The following is a 27,938-nucleotide window of genomic DNA, read 5'->3' as shown; positions in this document are numbered from 1 at the left end:
TGATTACTATTTCTGTTTAATTCTGGATTGTTTCTACTCCTGTGGAGTACGATGAGGATTTTCTTGTATGCGACATGGACCTGTGATGGAAATTCCTGATATCTAGTATCAACATTGTGAATAATGGCAGCCATTCTTCCTCATTTGCTACGTCATACGTATTTCTCAAGTGCATAGGAACGAAAGTTACCAGCTGTAGAAGAACATAGCCTCAACATGGCTTAAAATCGAAACTAATAAAAAGCTATATTGGCCAGCCATTTACATGCTTTTAGTGTAAAACACGGTATACTATCGTCTTTCCCCCACCCTCCCGCCCCTAAAATGTGACTGGTGGCATGAAACATTCCTGAAAATTTTATATAAACCTCAGGTGATGATAGTTTGTTTTTTTCTACCCACTATTCCTTGAGCATTATTTGCCATAACTGATGCTGCCTCCACGTAGCAGACAAATCTATCACCAAAATTCAGTGCTCTGGGAAAGAAAGTCAATAATATCCTTAAAAATCTCTCGTCGAAATTTTTTTCGGCCACATAAAGAAAACCAAGAAAAGGAACATAAAAACTCATATTTGCCAGAAAACCAAAACAAATACATAGTGTCTTTTGTATCTCGTAGAACACAAAGCATCATCGTCTTGTCCCGTATCCCCTAAAATAGTGGCTGATGAAGTTAACAATTAGTGAAAAAACTCATTTACTGTTCCCACTGGTCGTTGAATATTAATTACGGCTACAGATGGTGTCTTCAAGTCGCAGACGCACACTGTCATGAAAATTCAACTCGTTTTACTTGAAACATCGCAAAACTGTTTTATATAAGGGTATCTGTAAATTCTGGGTACATAGGCAATTCTAACAAATAGTAATAAAGCACACTTAAGTCATTTTCATGTTACTAAATAATATTTTCAACATGATCTCCGTACTTTTCATTGCATAATTTGATAAGCTCTTCAAGATTAAGGTAAACTTGAGGGAATAGATTTGAATTGACGTCGATTTTAGCACACAGACTGGTAATGCTTTGTGTCAGGTGATTTAAATTTGTGATCTCTATCGAGTAAACTTTCTCTTTCAGCATACCGCAGAACAAATCAAGGACAGAATGGTTTGACGAACGAGGGGCCGCTCCACATGACCTCTCCTCCCAGTTCAGCAAGGGAAATTATCTTTCAACCAATCTCCAGCAGCTGCAGCAAAATGGGCAGGGACCCCCATCTTGCTGAAACCAGTTTGGATGTCCCTCATCAAAATTCCCAACTTGAGGGATCAATTTGCCTCTCAGCATGTTCAGATACGTCTCACCTATTACATGTTCATCAAGGAATAAAGGTCTCAGCGCTAGAGCTTTCCACAAACCACACCTCACCATCACCTTCTGGTAGCCCTGCTGTTTGGATGGTCTCACCCAGTGTGGATTGCCTTGAGACCAGTATCAAAGGTTTTCTCTGTTCACTTCATCATTGACATAAAACACAGCCTCATCACTGTACAACACACAGTATTTAGTAAAGTTGATATTTTCATCCAGTTTATATGCAGATCATTCACACATCTGCATGCATTTACTGCAGTCGTCTTGATTTAACTGATGCAATACCTGTAACTTGTACAGATGAAACCTCTCCTCTGGCACGGTTTTGTGGATGGTTGACCTTGCAACACCCAACTCCATGGATGTCAGGCGAAGCGATTTGTCCAAGACAGCCTCTCTTGTTCCGTCTAAAGTCTTTGATAGTCCGGCATGGGGTAGGTCCCACACACTGCCTGTTTATTTAAAATTGGTGATTAATATCCCATCGGTAGTAGAACAAATAGGTCCTTCTCATCCACTTAAGAGTACCAACTTCACTCGCTCTTCACAGTCAATTAATCTGGAAAAGATTATAATTACTAGAATTTATTTTATTATTATTTATTTATTTACGATTGAACAAATTGATAAATTTACTTATCTGGGCAATAATATTATCAGGGATGGAAGGAGCAAGGCAGCAGTGAGAAGTAGAATTGCTCAAGCAAAGGCTGCTTTTAACAAGAAGAAAAACATCTTAACATCTAAGAGCATCAGCCTTGAAATCAGGAAAAGATTTTTGAAATCGTATGTGTGGAGTGTAGCATGCTATGGGTGTGAAACATGGACCCTCGGGACAGAGGAAGACCAGAAGCTAAATTCTTTTGAAATGTGGTGCTACAGACGCATGCCCAAAATAAAATGTATCGACAAGGTCACAAACGAAGTGGTTCTGGAAAGAGCAGGTGAGAAGCTTCTGGAGTTTCATTTTTAAAAGAAGAGTGCAATTTACAGGCCATCTATTAAGACATAAAGGACTTCTGAACATAATCATAGAGGGATATGTCGAGAGAAAAAGACCAAGAGGAAGACCACGACTGAGGTACATGGATCAAATCGTGAAAGATGTGGGATGTAACACCTATAAAGAAATGAAGAGAAAAGCTGAAAGACGCACAGCATGGAGACAAGCTGCCATTGCAGCCGTTGCAAACCAATCCTTGGATTGACCACTACAGAAGAAGAAGATTTACGATTATTATTTGTTACTGTTTATTAATATTTGTAGAATATAGAATTTTTATTACAATTTATTAGATTTCCCTATGTATCCAGTCTTTGTGGGCACCCTGCATGGCAAGCAAATGACCACTTACATTTTGCTCACACATCATTTAAAATACAGCAAGACAAAAATTGAGTTGTTGATTTAGCTTTTGTATTGGTAGTAACTTCAAATATTTTGCTCATATGACTCGTAAATAACAAATAAAGTTAAATCAAATGGTTCAAATGGCTCTGAGCACTATGGGACTCAACATCTTAGGTCATAAGTCCCCTAGAACTTAGAACTACTTAAACCTAACTAACCTAAGGACATCACACACACACCCATGTCCGAGGCAGGATTCGAACCTGCGACCGTAGCAGTCCTGCGGTTCCGGACTGCAGCGCCAGAACCGCTAGACCACCGCGGCCAGCCAAATAAAGTTAACTAGACCATTATGTTAGCATCTGTCAGCAACGTCCATGAGGTCAGCACACATATGTTTATGTACAAACTGCACACAGCAGTTACATCAAAAACAGAAATGTAGCAAAATATGCTCATTATATCCTCCCCAACGGTCCATACTATAATGTTTCACCGTTTTAGGCCCCTGGGTTACAGAATCTGAACTAACTTTGGTAATGGTGCGAACTGTCTGAACCAATGCAGACGTTGTGTAATTTGCCAACACTGCTGGATGAGAATTGTAATAGTCACCACTCTGCTACCTTAGGCAGTTATCTGATAAGCACATTTTCAAATATGGAGCAAATGGCTTACGAAGGAGTTGAGAAATGTGATTAAAAATTAAAATACTGAGTATTGACCGGACTAGGAACATGTGTTGGCTCAGAAGCTTTCTGATGGGCTTCTACACTCCTGGAAATGGAAAAAAGAACACATTGACACCGGTGTGTCAGATCCACCATACTTGCTCCGGACACTGCGAGAGGGCTGTACAAGCAATGATCACACGCACGGCACAGCGGACACACCAGGAACCGCGGTGTTGGCCGTCGAATGGCGCTAGCTGCGCAGCATTTGTGCACCGCCGCCGTCAGTGTCAGCCAGTTTGCCGTGGCATACGGAGCTCCATCGCAGTCTTTAACACTGGTAGCATGCCGCGACAGCGTGGACGTGAACCGTATGTGCAGTTGACGGACTTTGAGCGAGGGCGTATAGTGGGCATGCGGGAGGCCGGGTGGACGTACCGCCGAATTGCTCATCACGTGGGGCGTGAGGTCTCCACAGTACATCGATGTTGTCGCCAGTGGTCGGCGGAAGGTGCACGTGCCCGTCGACCTGGGACCGGACCGCAGCGACGCACGGATGCACGCCAAGACCGTAGGATCCTACGCAGTGCCGTAGGGGACCGCACCGCCACTTCCCAGAAAATTAGGGACACTGTTGCTCCTGGGGTATCGGCGAGGACCATTCGCAACCGTCTCCATGAAGCTGGGCTACGGTCCCGCACACCGTTAGGCCGTCTTCCGATCACGCCCCAACATCGTGCAGCCTGCCTCCAGTGGTGTCACGACAGGCGTGAATGGAGGGACGAATGGAGACGTGTCGTCTTCAGCGATGAGAGTCGCTTCTGCCTTGGTGCCAATGATGGTCGTATGCGTGTTTGGCGCCGTGCAGGTGAGCGCCACAATCAGGACTGCATACGACCGAGGTACACAGGGCCAACACCCGGCGTCATGGTGTGGGGAGCGATCTCCTACACTGGCCGTACACCACTGGTGATCGTCGAGGGGACACTGAATAGTGCACGGTACATCCAAACCGTCATCGAACCCATCGTTCTACCATTCCTAGACCGGCATGGGAACTTGCTGTTCCAACAGGACAATGCACGTCCGCATGTATCCCGTGCCACCCAAAGTGCTCTAGAAGGTGTAAGTCAACTACCCTGGCCAGCAAGGTCTCCGGATCTGTCCCCCATTGAGCATGTTTGGGACTGGATGAAGCGTAGTCTCACGCGGTCTGCACGTCCAGCACGAACGCTGGTCCAACTGAGGCGCCAGGTGGAAATGGCATGGCAAGCCGTTCCACAGGACTACATCCAGCATCTCTACGATCGTCTCCATGGGAGAATAGCAGCCTGCATTGCTGCGAAAGGTGGATATACACTGTACTAGTGCCGACATTGTGCATGCTCTGTTGCTTGTGTCTATGTGCCTGTGGTTCTGTCAGTGTGATCATGTGATGTATCTGACCCCAGGAATGTGTCAATACAGTTTCCCCTTCCTGGGACAATGAATTCACGGTGTTCTTATTTCAATTTCCAGGATTGTATATCTACATCTACATCTACATCTACAACCTCTGCTAAGAAAGGGGGGAGGGGATGCTTAAGGAGGAGTTAGGAAATGTAACTGAAAGCTAAAATATTGAGCTTTTAATGGGAAAGCTAAAATAAGCATTGACTTAGTAGCTCTCTGACGGGCCTATTTCTAAAAACGTTGCATGGCTTATAAGTGGCAAGAGGAAGGTGAATGCCAAAGAAAGGTGGAGGAGAGGAACGGGGAAATTATGGAGCATGCCTTAGGAAGGATGAAGAATGGAGGGGGAAGTCTGGGGAGAAGAGGGAGAGTGGAGGCTTAAAAGGAGTTTTGGAGGGGGACTGGTTTATGAGAGAGATCGTGTGTGACGTCATGCATTTGGCCCTGCCCTTGCATGTATATAACCTGACGGTTGAGGTTCAAATATGTTTCAGAGTGGCTAGTGCATTGCTACTGATGAGCAATAGTAATATTTGTCACAATACCTGCGTAACGTTTTTCTTTTTTTTACAGTAATAAATGGAACAGCAGTCCATGCACTATCTACTGTCTTCTTCGTATTAACAGGAATCACCAGACAACCTCTGGATCATAATATGAAAACTATAAAGGCATACAGTGTGAGGCTGATGCCCTTACCCACATAATGTGCTCATTATTTACGCACTGCTGCTTATTTAAAAGTTAATATGTACAAGTCCCACTAAAATATACTGCGATGGAGTGCTGAAAAGTAATGACTACGAAATTTTATGTGAAAACTCTTAATGCTTTTTAAATAAAACGAAGTTTATTAACAATATACATCTTTATTCTCCATGTCTACATATTCATTTCTCTACAGAATCACGCAGGCGACGAACTCATTTCTCCCAACGAGAGATCAATTCGTTGATAACGTCACCGAAGGTTGTTCGACCCTGTTCACTGGAACACCACCCCACGTCCATTTTCACAGCTTCATCACTATCCAATTGAAGTTCTTGGAGGTGAAATTGTGGAAACAGGTGAAAATCGGATGGGGAGGAGTCTGGACCGTGTGGGGGATGATCGAGGACAGTGAGCCCAAGGCTTCGAATCGTTGCAGAATTTACGGGCGCTCGTGTCTGGTCTAGCGTTGTTATGCCGAAGGAGAAGAGGGTGCTCCATGTGTGAACGAACTCATAGAATTCATGCTTACATTGTCCAAACTCAGCGACATCCTTACGTTTCACATTTGCTGCAGTGTTAGAAGGTTTCAACGTGCGTCAGCGAAGCTGAAAAATCAACCATGTATTGTGTATCAGATTTTGTTTCCGAACCGATACTGAGAACAGAATGAAAAAATTGGAGGCAACAAATTTGAACCCGCCTTTGTATACGCAAAAAGATATCGAGGTACTTTGAGTGTATGCAAACAGAAAGACAGAAAAGCTTTACAAGTGCGATTATATTCCAGCCACAATCTTTACCGCTGTACCACAAGGCCCAAGACGTGTATGCGTAGTTAATCTGTAGGTTTTGCGAATATCAAAATATGTGACATATATGCCTGTATCATGTGTACTGATTTAGAAGCTTAAGTTGCGTACACCAGCAAGAAACAACAGACACAAATTTCAACTTGAGACCTCTACTCATTCCTTACAAAAAGGCGTTTTTATAGTCGGTCGTATCTCTTGATTGCGCTGACTGCAAAAGCAATTTTCACTTGATACATCTAAGTGTTCCTGAGAAAAGGGGTCTTAACAGTCGTACAGACAGATGGACAGACGAAGAGACAGACACACGGACAACGAAGTGGTCGTAGAAGGGATCCGTTCTTACCGAATGAGGTACATAACCATGGAACAGTCTAAAACTGAGGCTGTCTGCAATCTGTACCAGTAAAAGAAGTCATAGATAAGGGCCTTAAACGCCGTGCATCTGTTCGACGACCAAAATTGCCTTGAAATACTTTCCAATTATTTGGAACGCTTCGTTTTTTCCAGCGATCTACGATTCACTGTAAAAGAGGAGCCGGCCGGAGTGGCCGTGCGGTTCTAGGCGCTTCAGTCCGGAACCGCGGGACTGCTACGGTCGCAGGTTCGAATCCTGCCTCGGGCATGGATGTGTGTGATGTCCTTAAGTTAGTTAGGTTTAAGTAGTTCTAAGTTCTAGGGGACTGATGACCACAGATGTTAAGTCACATAGTGCTCAGAGCCATTTTTTAACTAAAAGAGGATCAAGGTCTTTCACAGTCTCTACGTACAACGTACAGTGTTTCATCAGTTCCGGTCGCCTTTCCTATGTTATGAAATTAGGTACGCAGCCGTCATTTATCTCATTGTCTATGATTTTTATGTTTGCGCTATGACTGAAAGGAGGAACTGGAGTGACACCTTACTAAGTTAAATATTTTCGGAAAATAGAATTTAGTACTTTGGCTTCTCTCTCTGATTCGTTGACAGTATAATAGCTGAGTGACTGCGTAAGTGGTTTCATCAATTTGTTGACGTAACGTAAGGCCACATCTTTCTGGGATCTGTCGTGAGATCGGTATATAAGGCTTCTCTTGATGTACGAGTCTCCTTGATTTCACTTTCTCTTCGTTCAGTGGGTGTTTGTCAGAAAACTTCGGCTTTCACGTAAATCTGTGGTCAAATTATCTCTGTTACCGCAACAAACTTCTAACATGGCTATCGAACTATGGGGGGTCTTCCTACCACTCACAACTTTGCTCCATGCCTAACAGTCTAAGGAGTGTAGTAGACTACAATATTGTTGAGTTTTACCCATTTATACTCACTAAAATATTTTATACAGACTGCTCATATAATCTTAAATCGGCCACTTTCCAATAGAACTGTTATATAGATATACGTCACTGAAAGCACGCTGAAACATTCTTTGAATTGTTTTAAAAATCGTCCGCTTTGTATATTGCTATCAACTGCTAATCAGGTTAGACCATCAATATATGTCATATTCCGTGCGACTGAATGTCTTACTCTTAAGCAGATTACTCGTAAGATTTATTAGAGATCTACTGGAACAAGGCATAAATTCTGACGTAAACATTTCGGGGACAATGTATTATGAACTGCTTATTTCGAGACACTTTAAAATTTAAAAGTTTTAGAAAGAAAGCAGTGGTGAGATACTCTGTGCGTCTGTGCAGCGTTTCCAGATAGCTCAACTGAGAAAGATCCACAAGCGTCATGCTGGCGACCAGGTTCAAGCCGCGATGCTGTTTCACTTAGCCACAACAACACGTATTTCCTAGCGTTTTTGCGCTTGGTTCGAGACACAACTGACAGCTACTGTCGAAGGTAGGAGGCATATTTTTAGCTAGCTGCTAAGCCTGGCGTTAGCCAGGTATTTGTTTATAGCTGTGTCCGAGACTTCATACCTGTGGAATTTTTGACTTGAAAAGCTCCATTGTGTACAGAACTTGGAGCAGTATGATTGGGGACATGAACGAAGTGCTTGTTTGCGTCACTAACATGAGAGAGAGCCATATAGGTCTGAATGTGCAGAAACCATTTGCCTCTAACTCCCACGCCCGCAATACGCAGCATTTGACCACGTGCTTTGTTCCTGGTCATAGGATAAATTGTAAAATGTTAGGAATAAGCAGGATTCATGGCACAATACCTCTCCGGCCCGTGCCACTTCGCGTCAAAATTTCTGTTTCTGTGATATTACATTGGAGAAAAATAGCTTTAAGCCTCTTTGAGTGAAGGGTGCAGAAGAGCCAGATAATACGTGATGCACTCGATCAGAGTTACTAAGCACCAGGACTTAAAGCCTGATTCTCTCTAGCCACAGCAAGTGTTATCTCTTGATCTTCACTGGATTCTTGAGACCGTATAGTTTTCAGTCCTTTAGCCACTCTAGTGAATTTTGAAATTCTCAACTATTGCCGCGCGGGTTAGCCATGCGATCTTGGGCGCCTTGTCACGGTTCGCGTGACTTCTCCCATCGGAGGTTCGAGTCCTCCCTCGGGCATGGGTGTGTGTGTTGTCGTTAGATTAAGTAGCGTGTAAGCCTAGGGACCGATGACCTCAGCAGTTTGGTACCTTAGGAACTTATAAAATATTTCTCAACCGTTTTCTAGGCATCATTGTTCATAAGCAAAATGAAAATAAAATGTGAAGACTAGGAACCAAAATCACAAAGTAAACAATAAATTCGTTCTTACTAGCAAAGAATATAGATAAATCCTACAGAAAGAAACAGTGGAATGTCATTAAATCTATGGGAGCCTTTATATTTTATGTAGTAACAGCTTTTTCATGAGATGAGAAAACATTTTATTTTCCAAGCACAGGTCAAAAGCTCACAAGAATAGACAACTCGTAACCAAGCCGACTACGGCAAAGATAAATATGTATCAGCTGCAGCTTTCACCCGCTGTTTTTGGCGCAGTGGATAAATGACGTCGCCACATCAGCCCCCCTCCTTTTGGAACCGGGTGCACCAGGTATGTGGGGAAACTTGCACTTGATTTTTCTACCAGCTCTCGTGAAAACATCTGGTGCAGGCAATGGCTGCTCCTGTTCTGCACTTGCTGCTTCGTTGTCCTCTTCTGAAACCGAGGGCTCGGCGAGACTATCTGCTGTTTCTTTGGCCTCCACGTTTGAAGGTGATTTTGCAGACCGAGGAAGGAGTGTACCCTCTTCGGTATAAGCACTCTTCTTTACCATCCTTATCGATTTTGATTACCCTGTATGGTCCAGAGTAAGGCGAAACAAGCGGCGGGCGCACCGCATCATCCCTAAGCCACACGTGGGACGTTGGTTGCAGGTCTTTATGTACAAACACTCTCCGGTCTCCATGTCTGACAGGGTTAGTAGGTTTGATGTTTCTCATTCTAACGCTGAGTTGTCTCGAGAATTGCGTGCATAGCTCAGGGGCGAACGGCTGTGTAGATGCTGGAACGATAAATTCTCCAGGAACCCTCAAATGATCGCCATAAACCAATTCTGCGGAAGAGCACTGTAAGTTCTCCTTCACGGCCGTTCTCAATCCGAGTAGGACCAGCGGTAGTGCTTCAGGCCATGAAGTGGAACTACACATTAATGCAGCTTCGAGCGTGCGGTGTAGTCGTTCCACCATTCCATTACTAGATGGATGATAGCTTATGGTGCGTAGGTGGTTGCACCCGCACAGTAGTAAAAGTTCATTGAAAAGTTGGCTTTCAAACTGCCTTCCGCGATCTGTTGTTATGTTTTGCCGAACACCAAACCTGGAGAACCATGAATACAACAGTGCTTTTGCAACCGACTCCGCAGAAATGTCTTGTATTACAACTACTTCTGGCCACCTGGTAAAACGATCAATGATTGTGAGCAAATAGCGTTGTTCTGAAGAGCATGATAGCGGGCCCACAATGTCCACATGTATATGTGAAAATCTTGCAGATGGCGTCGGGAAGTCAGCAATAGGTGCAAAGACATGTCTGCTGATTTTATTACGCTGGCATGTTAGGCATGCACGCGCCCATGTACGACAATCTTTTCGTATTCCAGGCCACACTACTTTGGAGGAAACTAACTTGGCTGTAGCTCGTACTCCTGGATGTGATAGGTTATGTAGTGCACTATAAATCTCGCGACGATATTGATCTTGTATGTAAGGTCGCTCCTTTCCTTTTGCTACATCACACCAAATTCCGCCTGGAACATTTGGGACAGACACACGTCTGAGCTGCAGCGCCGTTCCCTGTTCCTCTATTAGACGGCGCAAGAAAGGGTCTTCTCGTTGTTTAGACCGTAACTCGGTCCAACGAATTCAATTTAAACTGGCACAATTCCTAGACAGGCAATCTGCGACCAGGTTGTCTTTTCCTGAAATGTGACGCACGTCAGTTGTGAACTGTGCAATGTACTCGACTTGCCTGTACTGACGTGGTAAATTGAGCTCTGTGTCTCGTTGAAATATAGCTACTAACGGCTTGTGATCGGTAAAAATTGCAAAGTGCCTCCCTTCGACAGACGTGTGAAATGCTTCATGGCTAAGCAAATAGCAAGCAACACACGGTCAATAGCACTCCATTTTTGCTGCTCTCGGGTCAGGCTTTTAGAGAAAAATGCGAGCGGCTGCCATCTGCCATCAACTTCTTGCTGTAGCGCTGCACCCACTGCTGTTTGGCTCGCATCAACCATGAGCGCTAAAGGAGCGCTCAATCTTGGATGTCCCAGTAGTGTTGCCCGAGAAAGACATTTCTTTAAGTCATGGAAAGCTGCTTCAGCATCTGGACTCCATGGAATTTTACGATTTCCTGTTATATTTTTACCTGCAAGTAACGTTGTGAGTGGCTCATGGGCGGCAGCTAATTTAGGTAAGTGACGTCTGTAATAGTTGAGCATGCCTAAAAATCTGCGAAGTCCTTTGTAAGTTGTGGGAAGGGGCATATGTTGTACATTTTCAACCCGCTCAGGCAAAGGTGACAGGCCTGCTGCTGAAACCAAATATCCCAGGAACTTAACCTCGCGTTTTCCAAACGTGCACTTTGTTTCGTTAATAATTATGCCATACTCTGTCAGACGGCGGAAAAGCTGCCGCAGATGTTCGACATGCTGATATACAGAACCAGAGAATACTAAAACGTCTTCCGTATAACAAAATACGAATGGTAATTCTCGGAGCACCTCATGCATGAATCTTTGCCATGTTTGGGCAGCGTTTCTGAGGCCAAATGGCATAAAATTGTACTCAAACAAACCGAATGGTGTGATAACTGCTGTTTTTTTATGGTCAGATGGAGCCATGGGAATCTGGGAAAATGCTTTGGCGCAATCAATCACACTAAATATTTTGGCATTGCTAATCGTACTGTTAAAATCTGTCACACTGGGTACTGGGTAGCGGTGGGGAATTGTGCGGGCACTGAGCGCCCTGTAGTCTCCACATACTCTCCATGAATTGTCTTTTTTACGGACCATGTGAATTGGAGACGCCCATGAACTATCAGACCTACTTCAATACCTGTTTTTAGAAGTCTGTCGAACTCAGCTCGCGACGCGAGCAGCTTCTCTGGAGGCAGACGCCGCGGGCGGAAGGCAACGGGTTGACCTTGTGTCGTGCTGATGTGGTGTTGAGTATTGTGTCTGCATTTCCTGGTTGCGTTGACGGGTTCGGTAAGTGCTGGAAAGTCTTGAAGCAGTTTACGAAAAAGTGATTCCTCCGACAGTGCTCTGATATTGCCTACAGTATACGAATCGTTACGACTGTCGGGTGTCTTCTTGCGTGACGCACACGTGTGCGCCCTTCTTAGTTTCGGGTACGAAATCGTATCACAATATCCCGACGTGGATGTCGCGGTAGAGGAGCCGAAATCTTCGTGCGGAAAGACACGGGCACATCGCACTGCACTTGAACCGACGCGGAAGACGCAGTAGGCAATACCCCTTCTGTGGGAACTGTCACCAAACGACGGCTAACCAGGTCGGGCATAAGTCGGTAGTTTCGTAAAAAGTCCGCTCCAGTTATAGGACTCGGCACATCAGCAGCCACAAAAGTCCGTTTTGGATGGAAGTTGGAATTCAGATGTAATGCCAACTGTTTCTCACCATAGGTAGATATTCTGGAATTATTTGCCGCAGTCAGCACATGTTGCGTTGCTGTCGTGAGTATATCACCTCTCTTTCTTGGATAAACACTGACTTCTGAACCTGTGTCAATCAGAAACTTCTCACCTGAAGAGATGTCCAACACGAACAATCGGTGTGATTGGTTGACTGCAGATACCGTGGCGTTTTCACCTCTTTGAATCACGCTATGACTCGGGCGCCTATGTTGTTGTTGACGAACGTTAGCGTCCTTTAAGGACCGCCTTTTAAGTTTGGGTAGCTGCAGGGTTGAATACATTGACGGGCAGTGTTACCGAAGCGTCTGTGGTACCAGCACCATTGATCTGTCAAATACTGTTGGATATCATTTCTTCGTCTTTTCCAACTGCGACTTCGTAGCTGGTGGTGGTGTGAAGTTACTTGCACGTTGAGTTTTGCCACTTGTGCTGCCAGTTGCTGTATGGTGGCTTCGATCGATGAGCACTGCTGTTGGGAAGTGTTATTGCATGTTCCTGGCTCACTGACGTCAGATTCCATCACACTACACGTTCTTGGGCCTCTATCCTGGCTGTAGTTGAATTCGGAACACGCAGAAACTTCGGGTAAGGTGTTTGCGATGGTGTCTGCCTTTTTTGCTAAGACTTCCAATGGTAAGTCTGCTTCTGCTGCAATGACAGCACGGATGTTGGCAGGAAGTTTACGAAGCCATATTAGACGTAAAGACTCTTCAGGTAGGAGTTCCGGGCCGGCTAATGTACGTAAGGCTTTGAGTACTTGTGACGGAGCCTTGTCGCCCAAATCTTCGTATGCGAAAATTTTTTGTAGTCGCAAATCTGGTGACAACGTATAATGCTGTATGAGAGCTTCCTTTAGCACAAAGTAATTTTGCTGCGACAAGGTTTCTTCTACTTGCTCTATCACTTCTAAATTTAGATGTGAAACCACTATATTAAATTTGTCATTGTTGTTAGACACCCCACGCTGCCGAAATATGCATTCAGCCTTTGTAAACCAAAGCTGGGGGCGCGTCGGCCAGAACGCGGAAAGCTTAACATTTCCGTGTCGCGCGTAGGTACTCCCATCTTTTGCGTTAACATCTGTCGTTCCGTTTTGTGGCGAATCAAAGGGCGTGGACCGCGATCCTTGGTCGAACGGACTGTAGTCTTCAATCTTGATTCCACTGCCCCATGCTTTTGTCTCTGAATTCATTATTCTCGTCGGTATATATATTTTCTTTATTCTTCTGCTACGATTTTTCGGGGTCACCACTATGGGAGCCTTTATATTTTATGAAGTAACAGCTTTTTCATGAGATGAGAAAACATTTTATTTTCCAAGCACAGATCAAAAACTCACAAGAATAAACAACTCGTAACCAAGCCGACTACAGCAAAGATAAATATCTATCAGCTGCAGCTGTCACCCGCTGTTTTTGGCGCAGTGGATAAATGACGTCGCCACAAATCTTTAATACGCGAAGTCAAATCACGAAAACGGCATATTCTAGCCAATTGAATTGAGTGTTAGTTTGTGTTCGTAAAGATAAGATTGCAGAGTAAAAGCCCTAAAATACTTTGAGGTAAAAAATTTGCTAGGGAAGTAGTCAAACACAAATAAAAGCTATCGAAAGAAGCAAAGCTGTGTCGCTAAGGTTTTTTTTTTATATTTTCACTTGCGTATGTGTCTGTGTGTGGGTGGTTGGGTGGATGGGTGGGTGTGCGTGTGTGTAGATATGGATCTGTCTGGAACCTGGAAGTGCTCAGCGACTGTACTTATTTGATATAGCTTGTGTTTGTTGTAGCAGATTTGGATATCGGTCACTAAGTGACCATCTTGAATACAACAGATAAAGTTAACATATTTCAACAGTTATTTGGCATAGTTGTTTTGGTGCTGTCCATGTCTACATCTACATGATTACTCTGCTTTTCACAATAAAGTGCCTAGCAGAGGGTTCAACGTACCACCTTCAAGCTGTCTCACTACCGTTCCACTGTCGAACGGCGCGCGGGAAAAACGAGCCCTTAAATTTTTCCGTGGGAGCCCTGATTTCTCTTGGTTTATCATGATGTTCATTTCTCCCTATGTATGTGGGTGCCATGAGAATGTTTTAGCAATTGGAGGAGAAAACTGGTGATTGAAACTTCATGAGAAGATCACGTAGCAGCGAGAAACGCCTTGATCTGATGATTGCCACTCCAGCTCACGTATCATGTCTGTGGTACTATCTCCACTATTTCGCGATAACGCAAAACAAGCCGCCCTTCTTTGAACTTTTTCGATGTCATCCGTCAGTCCCGCTGATGCTGATCCCACACAGCACAGCAATACTCCAGAATAGGGCGGACAAGCGTGGTGTAAGCAGTCTCTTTAGTAGACCTGTTGCACCTTCTAAGTGTGTTGCCAATGAATCGCAGTCTTTGGTTTGCTCTGCCCATAACATTATCTATGTGATCGTTCAGTTTATGTTATTTGTAATTGCAATCCTTCAGATTTTTGTGACTTATCGAGTAATCGAAATTTAGCGGATTTCTTTTAGTGCTCATGTGAGTAACTTCACACTTTTCTTCATTCAGGGTCAATTGCCACTTTTCGGACCATTCAGATGTCTTAAATCATTTTACACTTCGTTTTGGTCATCTGATGACTTTAGAAGGCGATAAATGACAGCATAATCTGCAAACAATCTAAGCCGGCAATCTATGCCGGCCGCGGTGGTCTCGCGGTTCTAGGCGCTCAGTCCGGAACCGCGCGACTGCTACGGTCGCAGGTTCGAATCCTGCCTCGGTCATGGATGTGTGTGATGTCCTTAGGTTAGTTAGGTTTAAGTAGTTCTAAGTTCTAGGGGACTGATGACCGCAGCTGTTAAGTCCCATAGTGCTCAGAGCCATTTGAACCATTTTTATCTCCTATGTCGTTAATGTAGATCAGGAACAATAGAGGGCCTATAACACTTCCTTAGGGAAGCCGGATATTACTTACGTTTTACTCGATGACTTTCCGTCTATTACTACGAATTGTGACTTTTCTGACAGGAAATCACGAATCCAGTAGCACAGCTAAGGCGATATTCCATAGGCACGCAGTTTGCTGAGAATAGACTTGAGAGGAATGGTCTTGAAAGCGTTCTGGAAATCTAAAAATAAGGAATCAGTTTGACATACACTGTTACTTCATGAGTATAAACTAGTTGTGTTTCACGAGAACGATATTTGCTGAATACGTGCTGACTGTGTGTCACTAAAGCGTTTTCTTCGATTACTTCAAAATTTTCAAACACAGAATATGTTCCAAAACCCTACTGCAAGTCGACGTTAGTTATATGGGCCTGTAATTCAGCGGATTACTCCTAGTTCCATTTTTGGGTATTGGTGTGACTTGAGCATTTTTTCAGTCTTTAGGTACAGAACTTTCTGTGAGCGAACCGTTGTATATAATTGCTCAATATGGAGCTATTACATCAGCATACTCTGAAAGGTACCTGACTGGTATACAATCTGGACCGGAGGCCTTACCTTTATTAAGTGATTTAAGCTGCTTTGCTACACTGAAGATATCTACTTCTATGTTTCTCATCTTGGCAGTTGTTCTTGATTGGAATTCAGGAATATTTACTTCGCCTTCTTTGGTGAAGCAGTTTCGGAAAACCATGTTTAATAACTTTACTTCAGTGACACTGTCATCAGTTACTTCACCGTTGTTATCGCACAGTGGAGGTATTGATTGCGTCTTGCCACTGGTGTGCCTTATGTATGACCAGAATCTCTGGGTTTTCTGCCAGATTCCGAAACAGAGTTTCGTCGTGGAAATTAAAAGCATCTCGCATTGAAGTACGCGCTATATTTCGAACTTCTGTGAAACTTTGTCAATCTAGGGGATTTTGCGTTCTTTTAAATTTGGCATGCTTTTTTCGTTGTTTCTGCAACAGTGATCTGATCCGTTTTGGGTACCGTGAGGAATCAGTACCATCACTTGTTACTTTATGTGGTATACATTATTGCCATCGATACTATCTCTTTGAAATCATTCCACATGTATTCTACACTAACTTGATCAGATCGGATGGAGTGGAGACTGTCTCTTATAAAGGTGTTAAGAGGATTTTATCAGCTTTTTTAAACAGATATACTTTGCGTCTCTTTTTGATGGTTGCAGGTGTTACGGTATTCAGCCTACCAGAGGCTGCCTGGTGGTCACTAATCCCTGTATCCGTCATAATGCTCCCTGTTTGTTCAGGATTATTTTTTGCTAAGATGTCAACTATGCGTTTGCAACCACTTAGGCTTCGGGTGGGCTCGTGAACTAATTGTTCAAAATAATATTCTGAGAAAGCATTCAATACAATTTCGGATGACGTTTTATGCCTGCCGCCGGGTTTAAACGTATAATTTTTCCACCACATCGAGGGTAGATTGAAGTCTCCACTGACTATAATTGTATGTGTGGGGTACCTATTTGAAATGAGACTCAGGTTTTCTTTGAACTGTTCAGCAACTATATCTGCTGAGTGGGGGTGTCGATAAAACTATCCAATTAATTTCACTACAAGGTGAACTACTTCTGACAGCAATAAATACTCCACCACCAACTGCATTTAATCTATCCTTCCTGAACATTGTTAGATCGTTAGTGAATATTTGGGCTGAACGTATTACCGACTTAGTCAGCTTTCCATATCTATAACTATTTCAGCTTCAGTGCTTTCTATTAGGGATTGGAGCTCTGGTTCTTCCCCAACACAACTACGACAATTTACAATACCGATCGTTTCTACAACTATCTTAATGTGTTTTACCTGACGCCGTTAGACGGGCACCCTTTAGTAATTTCTGGGACACTCTAACGTAAGATACAGCCCAGTCCCTTCCACACAAACCGAGCGAGGTGGCCCAGTGGCTAGCAAACTGGACTCGCATTCGGGAGGACGACGGTTCGATCCCGCGTCCGGCCATCCTGATTTAGGTTTTCCGTGATTTCCCTAAATCACTCCAGGCAAATGCCGGGATGGTTCCTTTGAAAGGGTACGGCCGACTTCCTTCTCCGTCCTTCCCTAATCCGATGAGACCGACGACCTCGCTGTTTGGTCTCTTCCCCCAAACCAACCAACCTCCCACACAGCCCCCGCTACCCTTGTAGCTGCTTCCGGTGTACAGTGGATTCCTGAAGTGGAACCCGGAAACCCACCACAAATGGCGCAAGTCAAGGAATCTGCAGCCTACACGCTCACGGAACAGCCTGAGCCTCTTATTCAGACCCTCCACACGGCTCTGCACAAAAGGACCGCTGTCGCTTCTGTCAACAATGTCAAGACGGATTATACCAAATAACATCTGGAATGCGTCAAATATGCGACGCTGCGTTGATGATGGTCACACAGTGACAGAAACCTGTATCAACAATATTATGGGAAGGATAGTTGCTACTCACCATATAGAGGAGATAGAGGAGATTCCGAGTCGCAGACAGGCGCAAGAAAAACTGTCAAACAATAAGATCTCGGCTGAGAAGGTCTTTGTCAAAAATAGACAACAGGCACACACACACACACACACACACACACACACACACATCTTGTGTGTGTGTGTGTGTGTGTGTGTGTGTGTGTGCCTGTTGTCTATTTTTGATAAAGACCTTCTCAGACGAGATCTTATTGTTTGACAGTCTTTTGTTGCGCCTGTCTGCTCTCGGAATCACCTCTATATGGTGAGTAGCAACTATCCCTTTCATAAAACTGTTACGTTCCATCCTAGAGCTTCTTTTCTTAGAAATCTACATCAGCTCCAACAAACATAACTTACGACTGACTGCTGTACCTTCTTTCAGCAAACAGTTTAGATATTAATACACCAAGTCCAATCAGCAAATCCATACATCCTAGCCAACTAAATCCACTGTTTGCATTCGTAAATATCAGATTGCAGCACTTACTTCCGTCACGAATTACTTCTGACATTCAGGTAAAAAAAACTAACAGTGCATCTATGATTCTTTGGTATCCTACGAAAGTAACAGCGGCATGTATTTTTCTTTGGTGTACTATGCTGTGATGATTAAACATTCGGACAACTGAAGTGAGTAGACGGTTCTGTAAAAAACGTTAAACTGTTATATATTTTTGTTTTCCATTTTAATTGAATAAAGCCTGTACGTTGCCCCCTTGCTACGCTCAAGTTACATGTAAAAACCCAATGAAATTTCGTCTGGTAGTTGTGTAGATTAACGTGTTCAAAATGACAAAGACAGTGAGACACGATGGTTACAGACAAAACGTTAAATTACGATATCTTTTTCTTCCATTATCAGATTTTGATTAAACGAAGCCTATATATTGCGCAAAGTTACGCTCAAGTCACCAGTGAAAACTCCATAAAAATTCGTCTAGTACTATGTATTGGAGATTAAAGATACAGACTGACATGACTGTTTTACAGTTTTATTATTACGATAGATGAAATGCGTAAGAAAGCTGGTGTTTACATTATTTTAATTGTATTGACTCTGGGACGAGTTGTTTTTTCAATGCTAACATGACACTTGTGTCGCACATTTTGCAGAAGATTGCTACCATAATGTGTATTTCCTCGATAGCGTACCGCTGTAGCATTTCCATACAGTCTAAAAACAATAGATACAAGAGCAGTACGCCAAATAATCAGTGTCATTCCGTTCCGTAATAGTATCGAAAATATGACATTCGTGTGACAGGCTCGGCAGTGGTGTACGAATCAATTTCAGACCTTCATTTCGCGAGAAAAGAAGAAATAGATACAACGAAAATCTAACGTACTTTCGTCAGATGAGAAGCGCAGCGGGACAGCCGGTGTATTAACTGCACGTTCGAGGCGCGCAATAAAGCCGGTGGCAAGGCCGCAATGCCAAGCAGGCCGGCCGGCTGACAGCTCATATCGGAATGTCACGTCACTGGCAGTGACGCATCGCCGGCAACGGGACACCTGCCGCGGCGAAGTTCACAATATCCCGCGCGGGGTGACGCAATTAAAACTTGTACTCCGTCGCTCATATCGCGGGCATACGGGCTGCAAAGTGGGGCCCCACCACCACCACCACCACCGCCACCCATCCCTCTCCGCAGCCGTTCGCAAAACCGCACCACGTCGGACGACTACAAAGCGGGACCGATTACATCCTCGTGCGCCTCGGCCTTGGGCGGTAGCTCGTTTTCTGTGCGCTACGTGGACCAACGTGACCAGATTATTTTGCGTGAAAACGGATTTAGTGTGCGAAATATCGGTAATGCGAAGGACTGCCTCGTAATACAAGCGCTCACCTCTGATTAATAAATGATGTAATGGTGCTGATTACTATGACAATTTAGGGGAATTGATAGCGACTGTCTCTTGTCACTGGTGAATATTTTTCATAGCTATTAGCAATGTTAGCTCTCGTTCGCTGACGTAATAGATTACGAGGGAAAAAAGGACGTTATCTTACATCCTGACTGCATTTTGCAGTCCATTTTTCAACAGTTTCGTCAAGAAACGGCGAATAAACAAAAGCTCCGTCTGCAATCATGGCTTTATTAACTTGTCAGGGAGGCAACGGAATGTTCTTGGAGGGGTCACAAGAGCTAAAAGTAAAATTGTTAAATCGAACAGGGTTCCAAGAGGGGATCAGTTCTCCGTTTGTGGTGCTGATAATTGTTCCAGGCAGGGAGACGACGAAGGGAAATGTGACAGGTAAGTTGCCATTGTTCATCGGTTAGAGAGCTTCATAAATGTACTTATAGGTTGTGAAGACACAGAGACCATTAATGAATACTCTCCCGTGATACCCAACAAAGCGAATACAAACCCGTTGGCCAAGCAATACCTATCAAGTACTCGAATATAAGAAGAAATTATATATATATATATATATATATATATATATATATATATATATATATATATAATTTCTTCTTATATATATATGTGACTGTACATTCACTTTCAAACATTGTATTGTTAAATTAAAGTAATAATTTTACTATTATCGTGGCGAATGACTGTAATTAATGAGCCACGGTTCTAGACGTAGTCACAGTGATGCTATCAAGTTTTTTTTTTCTTTTATGAAGGAAACTAGCTGTATCTAGTTTTTCTTTCCTAATATTAGTGAATTTACCCTGTCCGATTTGGACCTGCGAACATGAAGTGCTCTTTCCTCTTACTAGGTCGTCGAAATATATTATTTGCAATCTTAAAACAGATTGTACACTCCTGGAAATTGAAATAAGAACACCGTGAATTCATTGTCCCAGGAAGGGGAAACTTTATTGACACATTCCTGAGGTCAGATACATCACATGATCACACTGACAGAACCACAGGCACATAGACACAGGCAACAGAGCATGCACAATGTCGGCACTAGTACAGTGTATATCCACCTTTCGCAGCAATGCAGGCTGCTATTCTCCCATGGAGACGATCGTAGAGATGCTGGATGTAGTAGTCCACCTGGCGCCTCAGTTGGACCAACGTTCGTGCTGGACGTGCAGACCGCGTGAGACGACGCTTCATCCAGTCCCAAACATGCTCAATGGGGGACAGATCCGGAGATCTTGCTGGCCAGGGTAGTTGACTTACACCTTCTAGAGCACGTTGGGTGGCACGGGATACATGCGGACGTGCATTGTCCTGTTGGAACAGCAAGTTCCCTTGGCGGTCTAGGAATGGTAGAACGATGGGTTCAATGACGGTTTGGATGTACCGTGCACTATTCAGTGTCCCCTCGATGATCACCAGTGGTGTATGGCCAGTGTAGGAGATCGCTGCCCACACCATGATGCCGGGTGTTGGCCCTGTGTGCCTCGGTCGTATGCAGTCCTGATTGTGGCGCTCACCTGCACGGCGCCAAACACGCATACAACCATCATTGGCACCAAGGTAGAAGCGACTCTCATCGCTGAAGACGACACGTCTCCATTCGTCCCTCCATTCACACCTGTCGCGACACCACTGGAGGCGGGCTGCACGATGTTGCGGCGTGAGCGGAAGACGGCGTGACGGTGTGCGGGACCGTAGCCCAGCTTCATGGAGACGGTTGCGAATGGTCCTCGCCGATACCCCAGGAGCAACAGTGTCCCTAATTTGCTGGGAAGTGGCGGTGCGGTCCCCTACGGCACTGCGTAGGATCCTACGTTCTTGGCGTGCATCCGTGCGTCGCTGCGGTCCGATCCCAGATCGACGGGCACGTGCACCTTCCGCCGACCACTGGCGACAACATCGATGTACTGTGGAGACCTCACGCCCCACGTGTTGAGCAATTCGGCGGTACGTCCACCCGGCCTCCCGCATGCCCACTATACGCCCTCGCTCAAAGTCCGTCAACTGCACATACGGTTCACGTCCACGCTGTCGCGGCATGCTACCAGTGTTAAAGACTGCGATGGAGCTCCGTATGCCACGGCAAACTGGCTGACACTGACGGCGGCGGTGCACAAATGCTGCGCAGCTAGCGCCATTCCATGGCCAACACCGCGGTTCCTGATGTGTCCGCTGTGCCGTGCATGTGATCATTGCTTGTACAGCCCTCTCGCAGTGTCCGGAGCAAGTATGGTGGGTCTGACACATCGGTGTCAATGTGTTCTTTTTTCCATTTCCAGGAGTGTATTTACTTAAAAACACTTTACCTCTCTCATTTACGGTGTAATGAATATAGTTTTATACTTTAAGTTTTAAACATGTCTGTGTAGTCAGCGACAGTTTGCAAAGTAAGATTAAACCAATAGCAGCCTTCGGTCGCAAAAATTAATTGTTTTGCTATGGTTTCGGCTCTACTATGAGTACCTTCATCAGACGTAAGACATAGAAAATGGCCTATAACATAAGTACAATTTTTTTTTATATGAATGTAAGTACTGACTAACAGTACAAGATAAAAACACTACTTACATGTCACGTATAAAATAAATATCAAGCGATAACGCTGTAGTCCCAAAATTTTTAAAGTAGAATACGTGGAAGGCAGGCCACTACGGGCAGCTCACATACGTCGTGCTACAGGTGGCATCATGTTTGAGCAGCCCATAGCGGCTTGTCTTCCACGTATTCTACGTTAAAAATTTTGTGACTAACGGTTTATCGCTTGATATTTATTTTATACGTGGCATGTATGTACTGTTTCTTTCTGTTAGTTTTCAGCCTTTAAACTGTACTTCTAACCTCTTACGCGGACAAAAACTTACCATGTCTGCTGCTATCAAATAAAACAGCCTTTTACTTCATGTACTAATTAGTGTTGAAACACGTATTTATGCAGGGTATACAGTACAGCGATGGCGAGCCATGAGAGAATCTCTGACCAGAGAGTTACTTATCGTTGCTAGTCTGCGCTTGACCGCGCGAGAGTTCAGTTCAGTTGCGAATGAGAGCGAGACAGTTGTGGTACGTAGCGAGTCGCGAGAGCATGTAGTACAGTTGCAAGTTGCACTCTGTCTGCAGTAGCAGTCAGTCGGTAGTGTGTGTGAGGAGTCGGCGGGCGTCGACATGGGTCTCTGGTCACAGTTCTGGACGAGGTATATTGTTATCGAAGGTAATGAAGCAGCATTGCGCTCAGCTAATAATGTATTGTAATTGTAATTAACTTGTTCAAGAAATGCCCCAATAATAATTCTGTTTTCAAAGCAATCGTTATTAAAAACAAAAAAAATCATTACAATTGAATGTTCATTTCTCAATTTTTGTGTCGAGTTTACATTGGGCCATTATTTTTCAGTATTTTTTGTAGCGAAGGTACAGTCGATTTTATTTCAATTTAACGATGTTTTGTGGGAGCTCAACAACATTTGGGTCATTATTATTCAGTAATCTTGTGAGGAAATAACTTTTGGCACGTTTTCATTATCATAGGCTTTTCCTTTAATTTTTTTGCTGGGAACTCACACTTGGCTCTATTCACATTAACATTTGTATTGTCTTGTAAGAATTTGCTGGGAGGTTACGTTTAACACGATTCCCATTAACATTTAATTATTGTCATTTTCAAAATTTTGTGGGGAGGTTACGCTTGCTTCCATTAATATTTAATTACTTTCCTTTTAAATTTTCTTGGGAGGTTACACTTAGCGACATCCGGTCCAGGATCGTATTTCTTTGAGAATCTTCTGAAAAGTAACCAGATATCTGTTCTTATTTACTTAAAGATAATTAGGATTTGGCGCAACGCTTTTATTAATTTCTTGATTTTCTTCTACAAATCATCGGCAATTCGTTGCTCTCGGTTGTATTTGTGTTTGTTCCTTTTTGCATTGTGCTTATTTCATTTGTGAATAATTGTGACTATTGTCAAAATGCCGCGAAAGACTGTGAATAGTGCATCGCGAAGTATAATGAGTGAAATAACCGAATTAAACAACTTGACCGATAGTAATTGTGACACGCAGTGTAATGATGACAATCCTGCGTTCACTGACAATCAGTGCGTTCCAACCACTAATAATGATTTTTATCTTAACGTTGAACAGGCAAATTCAATTGTGTCGTCTGTTAATTTAATGACAATGGATGACGCGGGGCGTTCTGTTGCAATGAGCGCTGCCCAGCTTAACACACCCGGTTAGGAAAATTCAAGTAACGAACAGATAAATTTTTCTAATGAAAGAGAACAGGATACTCAAAACACGATAGATATATTTAATTCCAAGGTAGTGACGCACAGTGCACATCCGATAAGCAAACCTTTTTGTGAGTCACAGAATGACCAAATGGTCACACGAAACGTGACAATTGCAGGTACACAATCAAACAACACAGAGAATAGAAATGCTAATTTTGGCTCGGATCAAATTATGGCACTATTGCTACAATGAGTTAACGAAATTAATGGAAAACAAGATGACCTTAAAGAAAGTAACAAACAACTTAAGGAAGATCTCAAACAAGAGCTTAATGAAAAATTAGACAACTATTTCAAACAACTTAGCGAAACAATTAATGAAAGTTTCAAACTGTCGAACGAGAAACATGACAACCTTAACGAACAGAGCAAACAAGCTAGCGAACAGATTACAGCTGTTACCGTGCAATGTCAGGACAGTATAGAACAATTACGTGACGAAACTAAGGCTTGTGCTAATAAAAGTAATGAAGAAGTTGGCACTGTTGTACGAGAATTAAGTAGTACACGTGTAGGCACAACAGAATCACATAAAGACGAAATTAATGCAGTCACTGAACAATGTCCTAAAAAAGCAGTACAGATTCGCGACGAGCTTAATCTAAAGTTACCAGAAATTTCACACAGTCTAAATACGGAAGTCGAAGAGTAATTTGCACAACAGATCAACCAAAATGATGAAAGTATTGAAGTAACAGAATTGAAAACTATTTCAGTCACCAATACGTCACAGAATCCGCCACGTTGCGAGCATTTGTCAGAGTCGCGCAGCGCGTATAATTTGGCTAATTTACTAAAGCTACGCGACTTAAAATCTGAGAAGCTGCGCAACTTGAAATCTGAAATGACACAGACAAACAGACTCTCACACAAACCTGAACATTTTCTCAAATTCAGTGATGAGAACGTTGATTACGTGCAATTTTTATCCGTAAGAAAATCTAAGGAATTTAATAATGACAGAGCACAGGTATACGCCTTGAACCGTATACGACAATTTATTTTTGTATTTTCATCAGCATTACCTGTAATGCAGAAACTAGCTTTGGACTTGATACAACAATTTACTGTCGAATTTTTACCGCCATTGCCTGTAGTTCAAAAGCTAAAATTTATTTGTAGCACGTAATTAACCTCAGGGGATTCATTACGCTTTAATGAATATGTGCCGTAGCGTGCATAGGGCCCCGAGCCGTAGTAGTGCTGTTTCATCTTTAGTTTTCTGCACTGCTGTCTTCTCTTCTACTATCCTTTATATCTATCAAAACCGCTCTTTAGCTATTGCTCTATTTAGAATTAAGAATATGTAATGAAAACCCGATGTGACAAATTTTTACCGAAAGTGACAATTTTTATTAGGCACTCCAGAATTACCAGCGTAATTTCTAATAACAGATAAAATCGTAATCATCAGTATGTGTAAAATTATCAGCAACAGGAACCACATTTTTGTAACAATACACGTTTTCCACCGTAACAGCATGAAAGTCATCCGCTTTGCATACCTAACCAGCAATGCAGTCTACAAGGTCAACCAAACTTTAATGTTTCGCCGCGTGCACGTATAGTCTCAGTCGCATCAAATAGTAACCCACAGTAAGGAAATAACTACGTACAGAAGACACACTATTTCAATTCCTATCGTAATGTACCGTATACAAATGACTATCATGACAGACGTAAAAATAATGAACACAATTTTCAGCGTACGTTTAATAACAGTCGATCCTACCAGCAAGAAAATGATCAGCAACAACATATTGTCATGAATCAACCAGACAGTATGTGTCATACATAGCGTAATACGTCAGCAAGAAATAACAGAACAGTACAAATAATTGGAATGCCACAGCATCCTCCTGATAATAATAACACGTCAGATAGAATCTGACTAGATACTGTACAGGTCGCATCTTCCAATAACACAAGCACTACTTTTGACACGCAGAATGTTGTTCACGAAAATGTAATTACTTTTGACGACATCAGAGACACTCTTTTGCAGGAAAGACCAATTGTTCAGAAAACCATTTCACATCCGGTCATCGAAATTAAAATTGGTTCATCGAAATTCTCAGCAGTAATCGATTCCGGCTCACCTATGTCAGTTACTAATGAAGAAACTTTCAACGAGTGTAATAAAGAGAATACCTATCCTACATTACCATTAGGCAAAACGAAAGTGAAAGGAGCAGTGTCGAGTAAAGGAGTAGACGTTAAATTACAGACACATTATCATTTTGTATTGCAGGTCACACATTTCACTCAAATTTTTGGATTGTTCCTTTATTGACAACAGACGTTATTTTAGGTACGAATTTTCTGGTACAACACGACGCAGTTACTGATTTTCAAAGTTCCTATTTAATGCTAAAGGATGAAAATGTACAATTGGCTTTAGAATTTCAGCACTTACTACCTGCGGAAGAACAAACAATTAATCGCACAGAGGTCATTTCCGTATCACGTAACATAGACTGTAATTTAACATTGTTCACAGATACGCACGTACACAACTATAATACTCCAGACGAAGCCGACTATGACGTAATACAGACGATTTCAGATAAAGTTAAGCAAAGCAGTGCAAGTGCAGACGACGAACGCACGCAACTACACAAAATTCTTTTTACAGCAAGCTCCAGTTTTTCGACAACAGATACACACATACTCTCATTCCAGGATGTAATTAACTCCATACCAAATGAATCCACTATGCTATCTACGTCTGTAATATTGAAAAACGTCGAAACACATAACAAAATTAAAGAATTAGTAAACTTTCCTACATCTCGTCGACTACGACACCATGATATAACTGACATTGCGCTGAACAACGTCAAACGTGCCGCAGAGCGCCGGAGAAGACAACAAAAACAGGTTTGTATACGCCGTGACTTTCACGTTGGAGAGAAGATATTAGTACGTACACACTATTTATCCAGCAGAATAAAAGGTAAGTGCAGTAAATTTGAACTTTTATACGCAGGTCCATACCGGATTCGCAGCATTCCTCACCCCAATATAGTACACGTCGAAACTCTGAGAACCAGAAAAAGTAAAGGCAACCACCATGTCTCCAATATTAAACCCTTTATTGAATGAAGACACTTTATGATTTAACATGCTATAATATCATTTGCTAATTTTTATGATCACGTATGCAATTATACTCACATGAACACTTACTGATGATTATCGTATTTTTTCTTGGCAAGTGCCTGGCAAGGTAAGGTTAGCAGGTCGCTCTTCTTGTCGATTACACATTAGACCGTGCATATTTTTCCAGATGAACTTACACATTTTATGACCACTTATGCAATTATATTAATGTGATTACCTACTGATGACTGTCGTATTTTTTCTTGGCACGTGCCCGGCAAGGTAAGGTTAGCAGGTCGCTTTACTTGTCGTTACACATCGGACCGTGCACATTTTCCATTTTTTGTATGTATAATTGTTTTCCTGTTTTGTTTGTATGCATTATGAAATAGCTAAGACATAGCAAACACCAGTTAACTTTGACATTTTTGCTTTAAGATATCTCAACATCGTGACTATTTTTACATTTTTTGCTGCTGCATTATGATATTCTGTGTACATTTTTGCCTTTGAACACTATCTATGTTTTTCACATGTTACGTTTTTTGTCATGTTATGCTGTATGCTCAGTTATGTTACTATAAACCAGTTTTTTTTATCTAATGGGTATATGATTTAAATGCAAGACATTAATCTTTGTTCATCAATTTCACAAGGAAATGATGCGTGTAAAGGAAATAAATTAAACAGAAATGGGAATTTCACCTACGGAATAGACGAAAGAAGATACAAAAACCTTATGAGGAAGAGTAAATGGATCAGAATTGACAAGCATTAAGAAGAATATACTATACACATCGTAGAATAGCAAACTAATTTTTTCTTTC

This window comes from Schistocerca cancellata, chromosome 5, assembly GCF_023864275.1.
Source record: "Schistocerca cancellata isolate TAMUIC-IGC-003103 chromosome 5, iqSchCanc2.1, whole genome shotgun sequence".
Taxonomy (NCBI): domain Eukaryota; kingdom Metazoa; phylum Arthropoda; class Insecta; order Orthoptera; family Acrididae; genus Schistocerca; species Schistocerca cancellata.
Note: the sequence above shows the minus strand (reverse complement) of the source record.